This window comes from Capra hircus, chromosome 5, assembly GCF_001704415.2.
Source record: "Capra hircus breed San Clemente chromosome 5, ASM170441v1, whole genome shotgun sequence".
Lineage (NCBI taxonomy): Eukaryota > Metazoa > Chordata > Mammalia > Artiodactyla > Bovidae > Capra > Capra hircus.
The window spans coordinates 70,639,189-70,653,726 of NC_030812.1; the positions used below are offsets into that span (position 1 = coordinate 70,639,189).

At 40.5% G+C, this 14,538-nt stretch overlaps 1 protein-coding gene and 1 pseudogene across 2 annotated transcripts in view; both read right to left on the bottom strand.

Annotated features, from left to right (window-relative positions):
• The window catches only part of LARGE1 (LARGE xylosyl- and glucuronyltransferase 1), a 609,955-nt gene that overhangs the window by 158,126 nt on the left and 437,291 nt on the right, over positions 1–14,538 (bottom strand). The gene's annotated exons all lie outside the window — the stretch shown is intronic.
• Positions 6,213–7,554, bottom strand: LOC108636019 (annotated as a pseudogene).

Here is a 14,538-nt window from a genome sequence, read left to right on the forward strand (position 1 = left end):
AAGTGGCAGGTGAAAACAGGCCTGGGATGACATTTGTTCCTTATTTAGGGCTCAGGAGTGTTTGACAATGAATAGGTCAGCAAGGCATCTGGCTGCATGGTGGATATGTCAGAATAACACTCCAGAGCCATCCAAGGAGGGGAAGATGCCCAACTTGGGTAAAGACTGAAAACTGCAGAAAAATGACCCCCTCCCTTCAGCCCATAGGTTTGGAATCTCCAGTGTGACTCACTTGCAGAAGGCTGCAGTTTCCCCATCCTGTTTCCTAAGCCAAAATGAGGGCTACCTCAATCAATTTACATTATAGTTTAAAAAATGGTCTTTTTTTTTCTCCGCAAGAAATTAATGCTGGATAATCTGCTATGTAGGTCTTCCAAAGGCCCAGCAGAGAGAAGACACAGTGGTTGACTCTCTGAAGGCCAGTAGGGGAATCGTAGACTCCTGCATGCCTGACCCACACTGCCTGGGTCTGCACTGAAGGCTAGTGCCCTTAGGGGAAAGCGGGATGCTGGACACAGAACATTTCTGTTGCATTTATAGCAGGGATAGTGTTGAGGACACTGTCCAGTCTGGTTCTAGGCCAGTATTCCTTTTGGGAAATCCAAAGTAAGAAATTCCTTTCAAAATTAAACAATGGGATTAACTCAAATCCACTGAAAATAAATGATATATATTCTTTTGGAGCAAGAATCCTCTAACTGAGCGGACTGCCAAGAGGCTCAGAGTTCAACTTTCAAAATAGAGTCAGAGACAACCAGGTGGTGCTAGTGGTAAAGAACCAGCCTGTCTGTGCAGGAGATTTAGAGATGTGAGGTCAGTCCCTCAGTTGGAAAGATCCCCTGGAGAAGGACATGGCAACCCACCCCATTATTCTTGTTTGGAGAATCCCAGACAGAAGAGCCTGGTGGGCTACAGTCCCTGCGGTCACAAAGAGTCGGATACGATCGAAGCAACTTAGCATGCACAATGATGCTTGTACATAAATTCCTGCGTCTCTTCTTACAGGTTGCCTAAAACCTTTTGTAAAAGAAAGCAGGCTATAAATGAGAAATAAATAAAACAGAACATTTGCACAAACACAGTGCCTGTTAGATTCCTGTTTGTTTAAACGTCTTCCATGGTCTCTGTGACTTTCTGTACATGAGTTTTCAAAACTTGTTTCCCATTTTCTGGTCTCTAATAGTGGGCCAGGGACAAGCTGACTTCATTGTCACCATGTAAAAACTTAGGACTGTCTTAGAGCTAAGACTTTGAGATGCTGTCCTTTCACTGGCTTCCAAACGTGGACAACTCCATATCCTCAGTCTGGTATCCCACAGAGCAAGTCACTGGTACCCCCACAGTGGGCAGGGTTTACAAGCTGCATCTCATGCACAGAGAGTCAGCTGCAGTCAAGGACAGAAAGGCTCACCCATGTCACCAAGGGCCCTGGCCCTGAACATGAACTTTGACCTGGAGCACAGCCAACAGCTGCCTGGGGCCAGTTCCTCCTCATTCTGTCTCCCTCTGACTCTGTCTCCCTCTCTCTCCTGGATCCTGTTTTTTTTTTTTTTTTTATAATTGGTTCTGGTTAAATTCACACAGAAGTGACTCTGCTCTGATCTCCAGTTCCTATGACTGTTTTACTTCCTGTGGTTTCCACTACTTGCCTGGGTTCTCTCAAAGTTTTCTCAGAAAACTGAAAAATGGGAAAACCCCTCATTTTATCCTTTGCCCATAACGTTTTGAACATACATCAGAGGTGCTCTTCATCGAAGCACATTTAATCTAGGTACTGGATGAAATGACATTGAGGGTCAGATCTACAATGGTTGGAGCTCCTTCCTAAAATCAAGCAATCCCGAGGCACGAGCCAGGCAGAGAGAAGCCAGGATGGCCAGTGTCACACCCTGATTCCTCTCCTCACTGGCAAGTGCTCTGGCCCAGATGAAACACATGAGGTCTCTGAGCTGTGTTATGTATCCTGCCATCACTTACACTAAAGGGAACATGTCAGCCATGAACCATCCCTATTGTATATTCCAACAGTTACACTGTTTATGTGCTATTGTCCGTGGAGCCCTGTCCCATAAATCCACTGATTAGCTTTGTTTACCATACACTACAGGCTGAATGGGCTTCCCAGGTGCTGTCAGTGGTAAAGAATCCACCTGTCAATGCAGGAGACACAAGAGATGCAGGTTCAGTCCCTGGGTCAGGAAGATCACCTGGAGGAGGGCATGGCAACCCACTCCAGTATTCTTGCCTGGAAAATTCCGTGGACAGAGGAGCCAGGAGGGCTACAGTCCATGGGGTCACAAGAGTCAGACGCAACTGAGCACACATACAGACTATTTATGTACTCCAAAATTCACATGTCAAAGTCTCACCCCCAATGTGCTATGTGGAGGTGGGGCCTTTCGCAGATTATTATGTCATATCGGTAAAGCTCTCCTAAAAGGGATAAGTGTTCTTAGAAAGGATCCCCAGAGAGATCCCCTGCCCCTTTCTCCACTTGAGGACACAGCGAGATGGCCATTCATGAATCAGGATGCAGGTTCTCACCAGACTGCGAATCTGTTGGTGACTTGATCTTGAACTTCCCAGCCTCCAGAACCCTGAGGATGAATGTGTGTTGTTTCTAAGTCTATGGTATGCTGTTACCGCAGTCCAAAGAGACTAACACACCATATTAATCCTAGTACAGGCTGCTAGAAGGGACCCAGAGATAAGACCTCCCTCCCAGCGACTTCCCTGGTGGTCCAGCAGCTGAGACTCCGCACTCCCAATGTAGGGGGCCCAGGTTTGATCCCTGGTCAGGGAACTAGATCCGACATGCTGCAACTGAGAGTTCATATGCTGTAGCTAAAGATTCTGTGTGCCACAAATATGACCTGGTGCAGCCAGCCAGTCACAGAGGTAGAGAGATGGAGATAAAGAGACAGATAAATAGATGATAGATAAGAATTCCCTCCCAATGAGTGCTACAAGTGTGTGATGGAAGTTCCATCATTGACATGCTGATACATACCAAGTCACCCTTCTTTCTTTCTTTCCTAGGTCCATAAAGGGAGGGGTGGTGGTTTAATCGCCAAGTCATGTCCGATTCTTGTGACCCCATGGACTGTATATAGCCCACCAGGCTCCTCTGTGCATGAGATTGCCCAGGCAACAATACTGGAATGGGTTGCTATTGCCTTCTCCAATAAAGGGAGGGACTGCGTTGCAATACACTGAGGGCCTGCTACCAGCCCTTTCCTTCTTTCCCAGGAGTATTTTTATATGGATGGGAGCACACAGCACACAGAACAAAGCTCACTAGGAGCAGCTCTCAGCACGTGGACCTGCCCCTGTCCCCACACCCACCGGGTTGTGTGTTTACCAACAGTGAGTTGTGGTTGTTCTCAAACTTGTTTATATCAGTTCTTATTGTTGCAATTAAATATGCTAAGTAAATATTATGTAAATGGATTAATTACAAGTGTGAAAAGAGTTGTTTCTCTGAAAACTAAATTGAATTCTTGAAAAAGATTTGATGAGGATGAGTGCTTAAAAAATACTATTGTACTAGACAACTCAGAAAGGTAGTAAGAATCTAGCTGGATTCTGGATTTCAGTGCTTGAAGCATGCCTTTAAATATTAACTCTGCTTTAAATAACTGGAATTGGAAATAAAATTACAGGTATAGGCTATGTAAGAAAAATGCCACAAAAGTCTAATAAATGGACTCTAACTCAAAGAAATATCTGTGGCTGTAAAAACACCTTCACTTGGAGCAATTCTCCGATCATGCAGTGATGATTTATTTGTACATTTTCTTCCTATGTCGTGGCCAGCTTTGTGATAGTCTGAGTCACTGCTACAGACAGTATTAGAAAAAAGCAACGAGAGACCTTGAGTTCTAGGCCAGGCCCAACTGTTCTGAGACCTTGACCTCCACTTTTGTGAAAGATTCCCAAAAAATAACCCCAAAGGCTCTGCTGAGTTCTCATAGTCTAGGATTCTATGGCTGTCGATTATTCCATGGCCGTTTAAGATCTAGACCCAATCACTAGTCCATCTGTACCACAAAATCTCCCATATGATCGAAGAACCTCAACTTACATTATTTGCTGACTCAATACTCCTCATTTTGGGTGTTTCGAATCTTAGAGAGGAAGGAAGATTTTGGAAATATCACTGTCGTAACAGTTTTCAAACATAAAGTTTTTGGTTTGCCTGTGACTTTTGCATCTGTACCTAAATCAAAGTGTAGACTAATCCTGAACATCTTATAAAGTCCTTTTTGCCTTTGTGCTTGATGTTTTCCATTTCAATTAACTTTCCACTGAGATGTCATTGAATAAAAGACATCGGAGAAATGGAAGAACCTGTTATAAATGCAACCTCTTAGCCCCAGAGAGATTCTAATTCCACTCCATTAATGCAATTTTTAACTGATGCTAACCCAGGAACTCGGGTATAAGGCTCCTCATGGTGAATCACTTTAAAGAGCCTGTACATGGTGGCAGCTGCAGCTCTGATCAGAGAGAACTTGACATGCTGTCCAGTCACCTTCTGCAGACTTGGAATACCATGCCAGGTAAGAACTGAGATGCCAAAGGGGGCCAGAGAGAAAGACGCAGACTGGGCACAAGAGGTTTGATCCAGCCACCATTTCCACATCATATGCGACATGGGCAGTGGGAATTTCTTTTACTTGCACGCTGCAGTTGGGAAACTGTAGCAGACTACAGTCAGCATGTGAAGACAGAAGGCTGGTCTCAAGCTCTTTGGAGAGAAAAGTGCATATTCAATTTTCTAAGTAGGAGAAGAACATGAAAATAATCCTTGTCCTATTTATCTCTCAGGGTTTTTAAGAATCGTAAGAGCAACAGCAAAAATAACAAATAAAAGCACCCAGTACCCACTATACTGGGTACTTAAGTTTTCTGACAACCTTAAAAGACAGATATCATTATCTTCCATGTAACAGAAATGGAAAAATTCTGAAGCTCAGAAAGATTGAAGTCTTCTGCTTCTGGTTATGCTGCTAGTAAGTTGTAGAGCTGGGATTCAAAACTAGGTCTTCCTGACCTTAGATATGGAAGCCTCTTGAACTGTTCAGCATCTCCTTTCAAAGCGGATCTAGGGGTATGGTTCACTAGATCGACTAGATGTGAAAGCCTTTACAGGGTAGTGAAGAGTAAGGTTAAACAAAGCTCTATGGACATCATAGGGTTTGGTACAGCTCAGGATCATGTAAGAATGGGATCTGACCTCCTGAGAGTTGTCTTCTTGGCAGAATCCTCCCAGGCAATATAGCTGTAATTCTTTGACTTTCATGCTCTACCTGTCAATTCAGAAAGCCCACTGCATACCCTCAGTTGGACCAGGGAGCAATGCCAGTGGGTTCCTGTTCTGTAAGCTGGACTCCTGGTAGCTCTGAGCCCATGCAACGGGCACACACGTGGATGGGTATTAGCAAGTACCGGGAGCGTTATAACACAACGTAGGTCAAGTCACGTGATCTCGATACACACACAGTGAGAAGATGGCTGCCTTGGGACATCGCCCAGGGGTGTTCAGATACATGGAGTGATGCTGATGTGGGGGTGTTCACACACCATAAAGCTAACTGCAGCAGTTAAAGGATAAAAGAGAGTGTTTAGAAAAAAAGCAATTTCCTCCTCTATAAGACCTTCCCCAACTTTGTGGGCCAAATTTAGCCCTCCTGCTGCACTTCTGTTGCTTCCGGACCATGTCTTCACTATAATAATTATCTCTTAGCAGTAGTGGGCATCAGGTTCCTCTGGGGAGACTTTTTAAAAATATATATATGTACTTGGCTCCGTTTCAGGAGATTCTAATTTGCTAAGTCTGGGTTGGGCCAGGGAATTTGTATTTTTAAAGTGCTTTCTAGGTCCATGAGTATCCAATACCATGGAAGGCAATATATCCCGAAAAATAAAACCATGGTAGAGAACAATCTAAGAATGGTGAATCAATAGAAAGTAATATATGTATATATCAGTGCACATGCGTATGTAAGAAAAAAATGAATAGGTGAGAAAATAAGGTAATTCTTCAGATTCAGTAATGAAAATTATAAGAGAGCATAGTTCAGACAGGGAAGCAGGCTGAAGGCAGGACGTAAGCTGGAGAACCTGCCCATCCCTGGCATCATGAAGCACTATTTTATTTTATTTTATTTATTTATTTTTTTTAAGATTCCAAGAAAACAAGAGTTTACTGAGGTTTAAATGTCAGAATGACTGCACGTAATAATTAGGTTTAATTAACAATGCTTTTTCCATAGACTGAATTTTTGCTGTTTTTTAATATTATCACTAGCTTGAGTGTCTCCCCTTTCTCTTACTTTTATTACTAGAGTCACCAGAAGGAACATTTAAAATATTAAAAAAATAGCTGTTTCTGGGCAAGTCACCCAGCATACACTCCTCATGTTTCCTCTGGGTTCAAACAAGACGGGGAGCCTGCCTCAGATAAGAACAATCCTTGCTGCACCCCCGCCAGCTCAGGCACCCCCTTTTCATTCCAAGAGGCTCCAGCTCAAATCAAAGTTATAAGGTTAAGCACGACTCCAAGTTCCAGACACAGCTAGCCCCTGCTTGGTCTTCAAAAAATAGAGGTCTGTAATTCCTTTTTGAACATGCCTTCAAAATGGAGGTCTTTGGCCATGAGCTCCTCTTCGACGTCATCCAGTGCCCATTGGTGATCCGTCAGTTCCAGAGCTTCCCACTCTGTCTGCAAAGGAAGAGAAACTTAAAAGCTTTGTTGGTGTCTGCGGGCATGGCCATGGCTGCGCCAGTCATCTGCTCCTGCATCATCCGTGACTGGTCAGCAGCATTATCTTGGCCCAAAATCAGAGAGTAGATGCTCCGAAGCCCAAAGACGTTGAGGAAATACCAGGATGCAGAACTCACCCAGGAGGCATCTAACGTAAGTAGTTCAGTTCCTTGCTGTAGCATAGGCTTAAAACGGAGGGTCAGTGGAAATGGGACCTTGGTTGTGACAAAGCCTGAAAACGTCATGTTGATCCATCCACCAATAAGAATCATAGGCAGGACGTTGGTGACGTTGCCTTTCTTTTTTTTTTTATTATTTTTTATTTTTTTTTAAATTTTAAAATCTTTAATTCTTACATGCGTTCCCAAACATGAACCCCCCTCCCACCTCCCTCCCCACAACATCTCTCTGGGTCATCATGTCTGTGAGCATGGTGGGATCAGTCATAGGAGAAGGCGGCACAACCTTCCTTTTAGTTTTTTTGAAAAATCCATCCTCTGGGTTGTTGAAGTAATACTTTCGTGTCAGGAAAGACTGTTTGGGAATGTATTTTCCATTTTCCCTGAGGACTCTGCTTCGAATTAGGACTTGACTGTCGGAGACTTGTTCCTGGGTGAGCTTCTTGTCGCTCTGCAGCAGGATGGACACGTAGTGGCGGATCATGCCCACGAAGAAGGTGATGATAACGATGGGCAGGATCAAAGGAGACGGATGTTGGAGTCAAGCAACAGCTCCGGCCCCGCCATCTTCACAGAGAGTAGGCTCCTGGCCGAATGTAACCGGGTTTCTTTTTGTCGGGACACTGGGTCCTAGCTGAGGCCGCCTCTGGGCCTTCTCACCGCCCTCAGCCAGGTGAGCCCCGGGCCCTACGGCGGCGTCGTCCCTTGAGTCCTGCCCCAAGCTGGGCCGCCGGGCCGCCCACCATGAAGCACTATTTTAAATGAGCCGAATATAGCTCTGTGTGAAAGCAGCCTGGAGAACAAGGTATAAATCCAGTCTCCCAAAAGCCAGACCCTCGGAGGGTGAAGTGGCAGAAAGCCAGCACCATAGAAGAAGAGGGGGAAAAACTTGTCTTAGTCTTGGATCTGGGTGAAAGGCAATGATAAAGAGGTCACTACTGAGGATGCTTAACTCTAGGCCCAGAGTTAGGTAGTTTGAGGGCCAGAACTCATAGCTATCTTTTTGGTCTCACGGCCATGGTGAAAACTGTTGTTTGGGGGAAGGAAATATAGATTCTCTCTAGAGCACTGTATTTTAAAACCTGGTCTCAATTTCCACAGATAAATATTCGAGGAAAATGAACCGACACACAAACACACACACAAAATCTATCAGGAAACAAACGCTGCAGAAGTAACAGTGAATTTAACTCCAAAAGACTGATTGAAATTAACATATATAGAACACAAGGCAGATCTGTTTAGTATATTTAAAGAAGTAACAAGAAATAGGTGGTGGTTTTACAATATATCACCAGATTTTTTCATTCTTTTTGCATGAAAAGACAGAGTCTAAACCCCCTCCTCGGTCTTTTAGAATTAAAAGATGTTTGCTCCTTGGAAGAAAAGCTATGACAAACCTAGACAGCATATTAAAAAGCAGAGACATTACTTTGCCAACAAAGTAGTTTTGAATAGTCAAAGCTATGTTTTTACCAGTAGTCATGTATGGAATGTGAGAATTGGACCATACAGAAAGCTGAGTGCCGAAGAATGGATGCTTTTGAACTATGGTGTTGGAGAAGACTCTTCAGAGTCCCTTGAAATGCAAGGAGATCTAATCAGTCAATCCTAAAGGAAGTCAATTCTGAATATTCATTGGAAGCACTGATGCTGAAGCACCAATACTTTGGCCACTTGATGTGAAGTACTGACTAACTGGAAAAGACCCTAATGCTAAGAAAGACTGACAGTAGGAGGAGAAGGGGATAACAGAAGACTAGATTGGTTGGATGGCATCACTGACTCGATGGACTTGAGTTTGAGCAACCTCTGGGAGATGGTGAAGGACAGGGAAACCTGGCCACGGGGTCACAAGGAGTCGGACACAACTGAGCGACTGAACAACAACAAAACCCCCTCCCGTTAAATGCTTCATTTCAGCGATTCTTTTCTGATGAACAGAATGCGGCAGGTGTGATACTATATACGGTATATATGATGCTATGCATGGCTCTTGAATTCAGGGGATGAAAAGGATGCTGCCCCTGTTGGCTCACTATCCTTACCTATCTGCCTGTTTATTCCTATTCTCTCTGTCCTTCTCTCTCTCGCCGTTTACTCACTTTGAGAGAGGTCAGTCTCTATGTCATGGGATACTCAAGACGTACTCTGAAGAGGCTCCCAGGGACGGAAAAGAAAGCCCCTGGCCTATAGCAGTCATCAGTCTGCCAGCTATGTCAGTGCATCTTAAGTCAATTATCTAGTCTCTTCAATAAATGATATTGGAAAAGTTGGATAACCACATGTAGGAAAATTAGACCCCTATCTTATACCAGTCACAAAAATTAATTCAAAATAGATTACAAACTTAAAAATAAGAATTGAAATTAAATAAATTTATATTAAAAAAAAACTTGGCAAATATACTTTAGATATGACACAAAAAACAGGACAACCTAGAGAGGTGGGAGGGAGGGAAATTCAAGAGGGAGGGGGCATATGTACACTTATGGCTGATTCATGCTATTATATGGCAGAAACCAATGCTACATTGTAAAGCAATTATTTTCCAGTTAAATTAAAAGAAACATAGGAATCAAAAGCAAAAATTAATCAGTGGGATTGCCAAATTAAAAAGTTTCTGCATCAACAAAATAAAACAAAAGCTATGAAATGGGAGAAATATTGCCAATATCTATATGATAAGGGTTAATGTCCAAAAGAATTCTTACGGTTCAATAGCAAAAAAGTAAAGTCTGATTAAAAAAAATGGGCAGAGGACTGAAAAGACATTTTTTCAAAGATATATAAGATATTCAAAAAGTATCTTACCATCATGAATCATCAGGAAAATGCAAATGAAAACCACACTGAGACATCACTTCCCATCTAGTTAGAATGGGGTGGCAGCACTCCAATTTTAAAAAAAGAATGGCTATCATCAAAAAGATAAGAGATACTAAGCATTAGCAGGAATGTAGAGAAACGGGAAGACTTGTGCACTGTTAGTGGGAATGTAAATTGGTGCAGCCACTATGGAAAACAGTATGGAGGCTCCTTAAAAAGCTAACAACAGAATATCACACGATCCAGGAATCCCAGCTCTTGGTGCATGTCCCAGAGAACCGAAAACAGACTCTCAAAGAGACCTCTGCATACTCACGCTTATTGTAGTATTATTCACAACAGCCAAGGGATGAAAAACCTCAGTGTGTATCTATGGATAAATGGATAAGGAAAATGTCCCCTGCCGAAGGGTGTACTATTCAGCCATAAAAACAGGGATATATTGTCATTTGGGTCAGTACAGATGGACCATGAGGGCATTATGCTAAATGAAATAAGTCAGAAAAAGAAAGATATATATATGATCTCGCTTATATATGAAACATGAAAGTCAAACTCCTAGAACACAGAGACGAGAATGGTGGCTGCCAGTAGCTGGAAGGTGGGGGAATTTGGGAGATGTTGGCTAAAGGTATACATTTCCAGTTATGAGTTCAGTTCTGAGGAAATAATATAGAACATGGTGATCATAGTTAGTAATAGCATATTATATACTTGAAAGTTGCTAAGAGACTAGATCTTAAATGTTCTTATCACCAAAAAAAGAAGTGGTAATGTGACATAATGGAGATTATTACCTATCACTATGGTGGAAATCATTTTGCAGTGTTTAAGTGTATCGAATCAATGAAGTATAGACTTTAATATATATACAATAAGTCAATCATATCTCAATAAAACCGAAACCGAAAACAAAACCCAAAATACAAACACCATAACACAATATCATTTTTAATTAAAAAAAGTCAGTTATCCAGCCCAAGCTGACACAAGACGATAACTGCATGAGAGCTGCCAAAAGAGAGGAGCCTAGCTGAGACACGGCTGAATTTCTAACAGAAACCATGCAACCTAATAAAGCAACTTGTCTGAACTTACTATGTTTTATTGTAACTTGTTATACATGAATAGACAACTATACAGACTATAAAAAGTACAACAAAGAACAAGAAAACTGTCAAAAAATGACCCAGCATATCTGAAAATGAACCAAGTAAAAGGTATAGAAATGAAAAATAACTGACAGCTGACTTATCAACAGAAACAATGTAAGCCCAAGAGAGTGGAAGAACATCTTTGGTGTGCCAAGAGGAATAACTGTCAACCGAGAATTATAGATCCAGTGAAAACATCCTTCAGGATGGCAAAATAAAGACTTTTTCTCAGAGAATCAAAAACAGATTTTACTAGTAGCAGACACTCACTATGGGAAATTTTAAAAGATATATTTCAGGAGGAAGAAAAATGATTCCAGAAGGAAGTCTAAAGCGTGAGAAAGGAGGGTGAAAAAAGAAAACAGCCCATTTATAGATAAAATTCTTAACATGCACAAAGTGAAATGGCAACCCACTCCAGTATTCTTGTCTGGAGAATTCCATGGACAGAGGAGCCTGGTGGGCAACGTTTTGTGGAGTTGCAAAGGGCTGGACAAAACTAAGTGACTGAGCATGCACTCAGGCGCCAAGTGAAAATCAACAATACCATGTAAGGAAAGAAACTGGAACAACAAGAAAATAAACAAGCATACTTTAAATAACAGGCATATAATTCAGGAGGAGGTAGTTATAGACAAAGTATTCTAAAGTTCTCACATTGTTTAGAAAAGGGAAGATACTAATTTCAAACATTAAGTATTCATGTTAAGATCCCTGCTGTGTAACTTTCAACTAGTAGATGTTAAATTTTGAATGAATAATAAAAACCCATAATCAGTTCACAGAAGGTAAGAATGGAGAAATGAAAAAACATGAGACAAACAGGAAGCAAAAAATCAGATGGCAGAAATAACAGCAACCATATTGGTAACAGCTACCTGGCTAAATAAACTAAACTTCCTGGGAGAAAGAGAGATACTTATACAAAATTTTTACAACTGCAGCTTTATACCATTGAAAACAAAGAAACTGAACATAAAAAGATGAAAAAAATATCCAAAAGGAAAATATGAAATATGGCTATTAATAAAAAGAAATTATTATAGGATGTGTTTACATTATAGAAAACTTGAACTCCGTTGATAAATTATTGGAATCAGCAAGAGAGTTTAGTAGGTTCTGAACAACACACATTAAGTGCCTTTTCATATACCAGCAATAGGTAAAAAAACGCACTGAAATATCACTGGCAATGTCAACAAACTATATTAGATATCCAGAAATACCACTACCAAAAGATGTGTGAAACTTGTATGGGGAACACTATAAAATGTTATTGGAAGATATGAAAGAAGAACAAACCAAAAGAATAACAAATCAATTTTACAGACAGGGAGACTCATTACCATAAAGACAACAATTCTCAAAATGATTTATGGATACAGAGTCAATAAAATTTCAATCAAAATTCCATTGTGTGTCTATACGTGTGTGTATGTATGTACATGCACAGAACAAGTCTATTCTAAAACATGCATATTTGAGATTAGCCAAGACTGTGATAATTCATTATGCTACATACTTATTAATATGTAAACACAGTATTTTTGTTACAGGTCAGTTTTTTAAAAGGAAGGAGAACAAGTGAGGGGACTAGAGCTACCAGATGTTAAGATTTATTATAAAGGTATAATTATATAAAGATAATATGATATTGACATGGGGATATGCAATGCAACAAAATAATGCATATGTAGGAACTTGACCTATGGCAGATAAATGAGGGAAAGGTTATCTGAAAAATTATCTTGGAACAAATGGTTACTACACAAAAAATAAACAAAAACTTAATCCATACTTCAGATAGGAATCACTCCCACATGAATGAAATAGTTAAATGGAAGGCAAAACTCTAAGGAAAATATTTTTACAACCTCAGAGTATCAGTTACTTTTTAAAATCAAATATAAAAACATGCTATCCATAAAGGAAAGCCTGATAAATTCAACTACACTACAATTAAGAACTTCAGTATATCAACTGAAATTGACACCATAAAAAAGTGGAAAGACACATAGTAAACCCAGAGATGATAACCGCAGCATATAAAACTGGCAAAGGCTTGGCATCCAGAACATATAAGGAATGGCTACAGATCAATAAGGGAAAGATGAGCAACTCAACTAAAAATGTGCAAAAAACATGGACAAATACTTCTAGAACAGAAAATTTAACCAGCCAATAAACATATTAAAAAATGTACAACCTCATTAGTAATAAAAATGTGAACTAATATGCCATTAACATGATACTTCATCTACCAGGTTGGTAAAGATTAAAAAGGGAAACTACTCTTGCTTGGAAAATCCCATGGACGGAGGAGCCTGGTGGGCTGCAGTCTACGGGGTCATGACTGAGCAACTTCACTTTCACATTTTACCTTCCCTGCATTGGAGAAGGAAATGGCAACCCACTCCAGTGTTCTTGCCTGGAGAATCCCAGGGACGGGGGAGCCTGGTGGGCTGCCGTCTATGGGGTCGCACAGAGTCGGACACAACTGAAGCGATTTAGCAGCAGCAGCAGCAGCAGCAATGAGCAAATAATGCTGAAGATGGGTAGCTGTGGGAACTGTTCATCACTAGGATGGGAATGTAAATTGTAACTACCACTTTGCAAAACCATTGACAATCATGAACAAAGTTGAGCATATATACTTTATAATCCAAAGTCCTCAGGAAAACTCTAGCAGATTTTAAAATAACATTCACAGAAGCATTATTGTGAATAGTCTAAATGATCTGTGACAAAAGAATTGATATACTGTGACTTATTCATACATGGCATGAGAATGAATGAGCTCGATTAACATGCTACAACAACGAGCCAAAAAAGGAAGTCATAGAAGTGTGTATGTAGAATGCTCCCATTTACATGAAGTTAGAACAGGCAAATACTATGTTTGGGAACATGGGAGTTTGACTACCAAGAATATCATGGAATTGATAAATCTAAAATACAGAATAATGTTTAACTCTGAGTCATAGTGTAGATAGGGCTTCAAAGGGTTTGATGAAGGTTGACTTGTTTGGCTTGGTGGTAGATATATGGATGTTGGAGTTTTTACTACTTAAACAAAATGTAAATATATATTTCTATCCATGTAGAGTATGTATCATACATTTTATTTTTTGTTGAAACACTAATTGTTTTTATTTCAAAATCACAGGTTAGAAGGAAATTTTTTCCATCTATGTATATAGACTACAATGTCCTTGTTCTTTAATCTTGAATGTTTTAAGGTAATTAGCACTTTTCTCATGTATTACAATGATGTTGATGTACTTATTTTTAGATGATAGTTTTTAGGAAACATTTAGGAAATGCACATAAAAACTGAAAATAAGCCCTTAAAGCTACAATTACTTATATTTCCATCCTCTCCTTGGCTTCATTTTAATGCGTGTGCATGGCCCTACTGCTGTCTGGCACATTCAACGTAAACACTGTCCACCTATGAGGAATTTTGAAACACAGCGTTTATTTCATTTTTACTGTTGCTCCTATCTGCAGGAATTTGAGTTGTTTCTAATTACTCATTATTTTCATAGGCATTTGTAATAATTTTTTTTTTACCTTTTTATTTTGTATTGGGGTATAGCTGACTGAC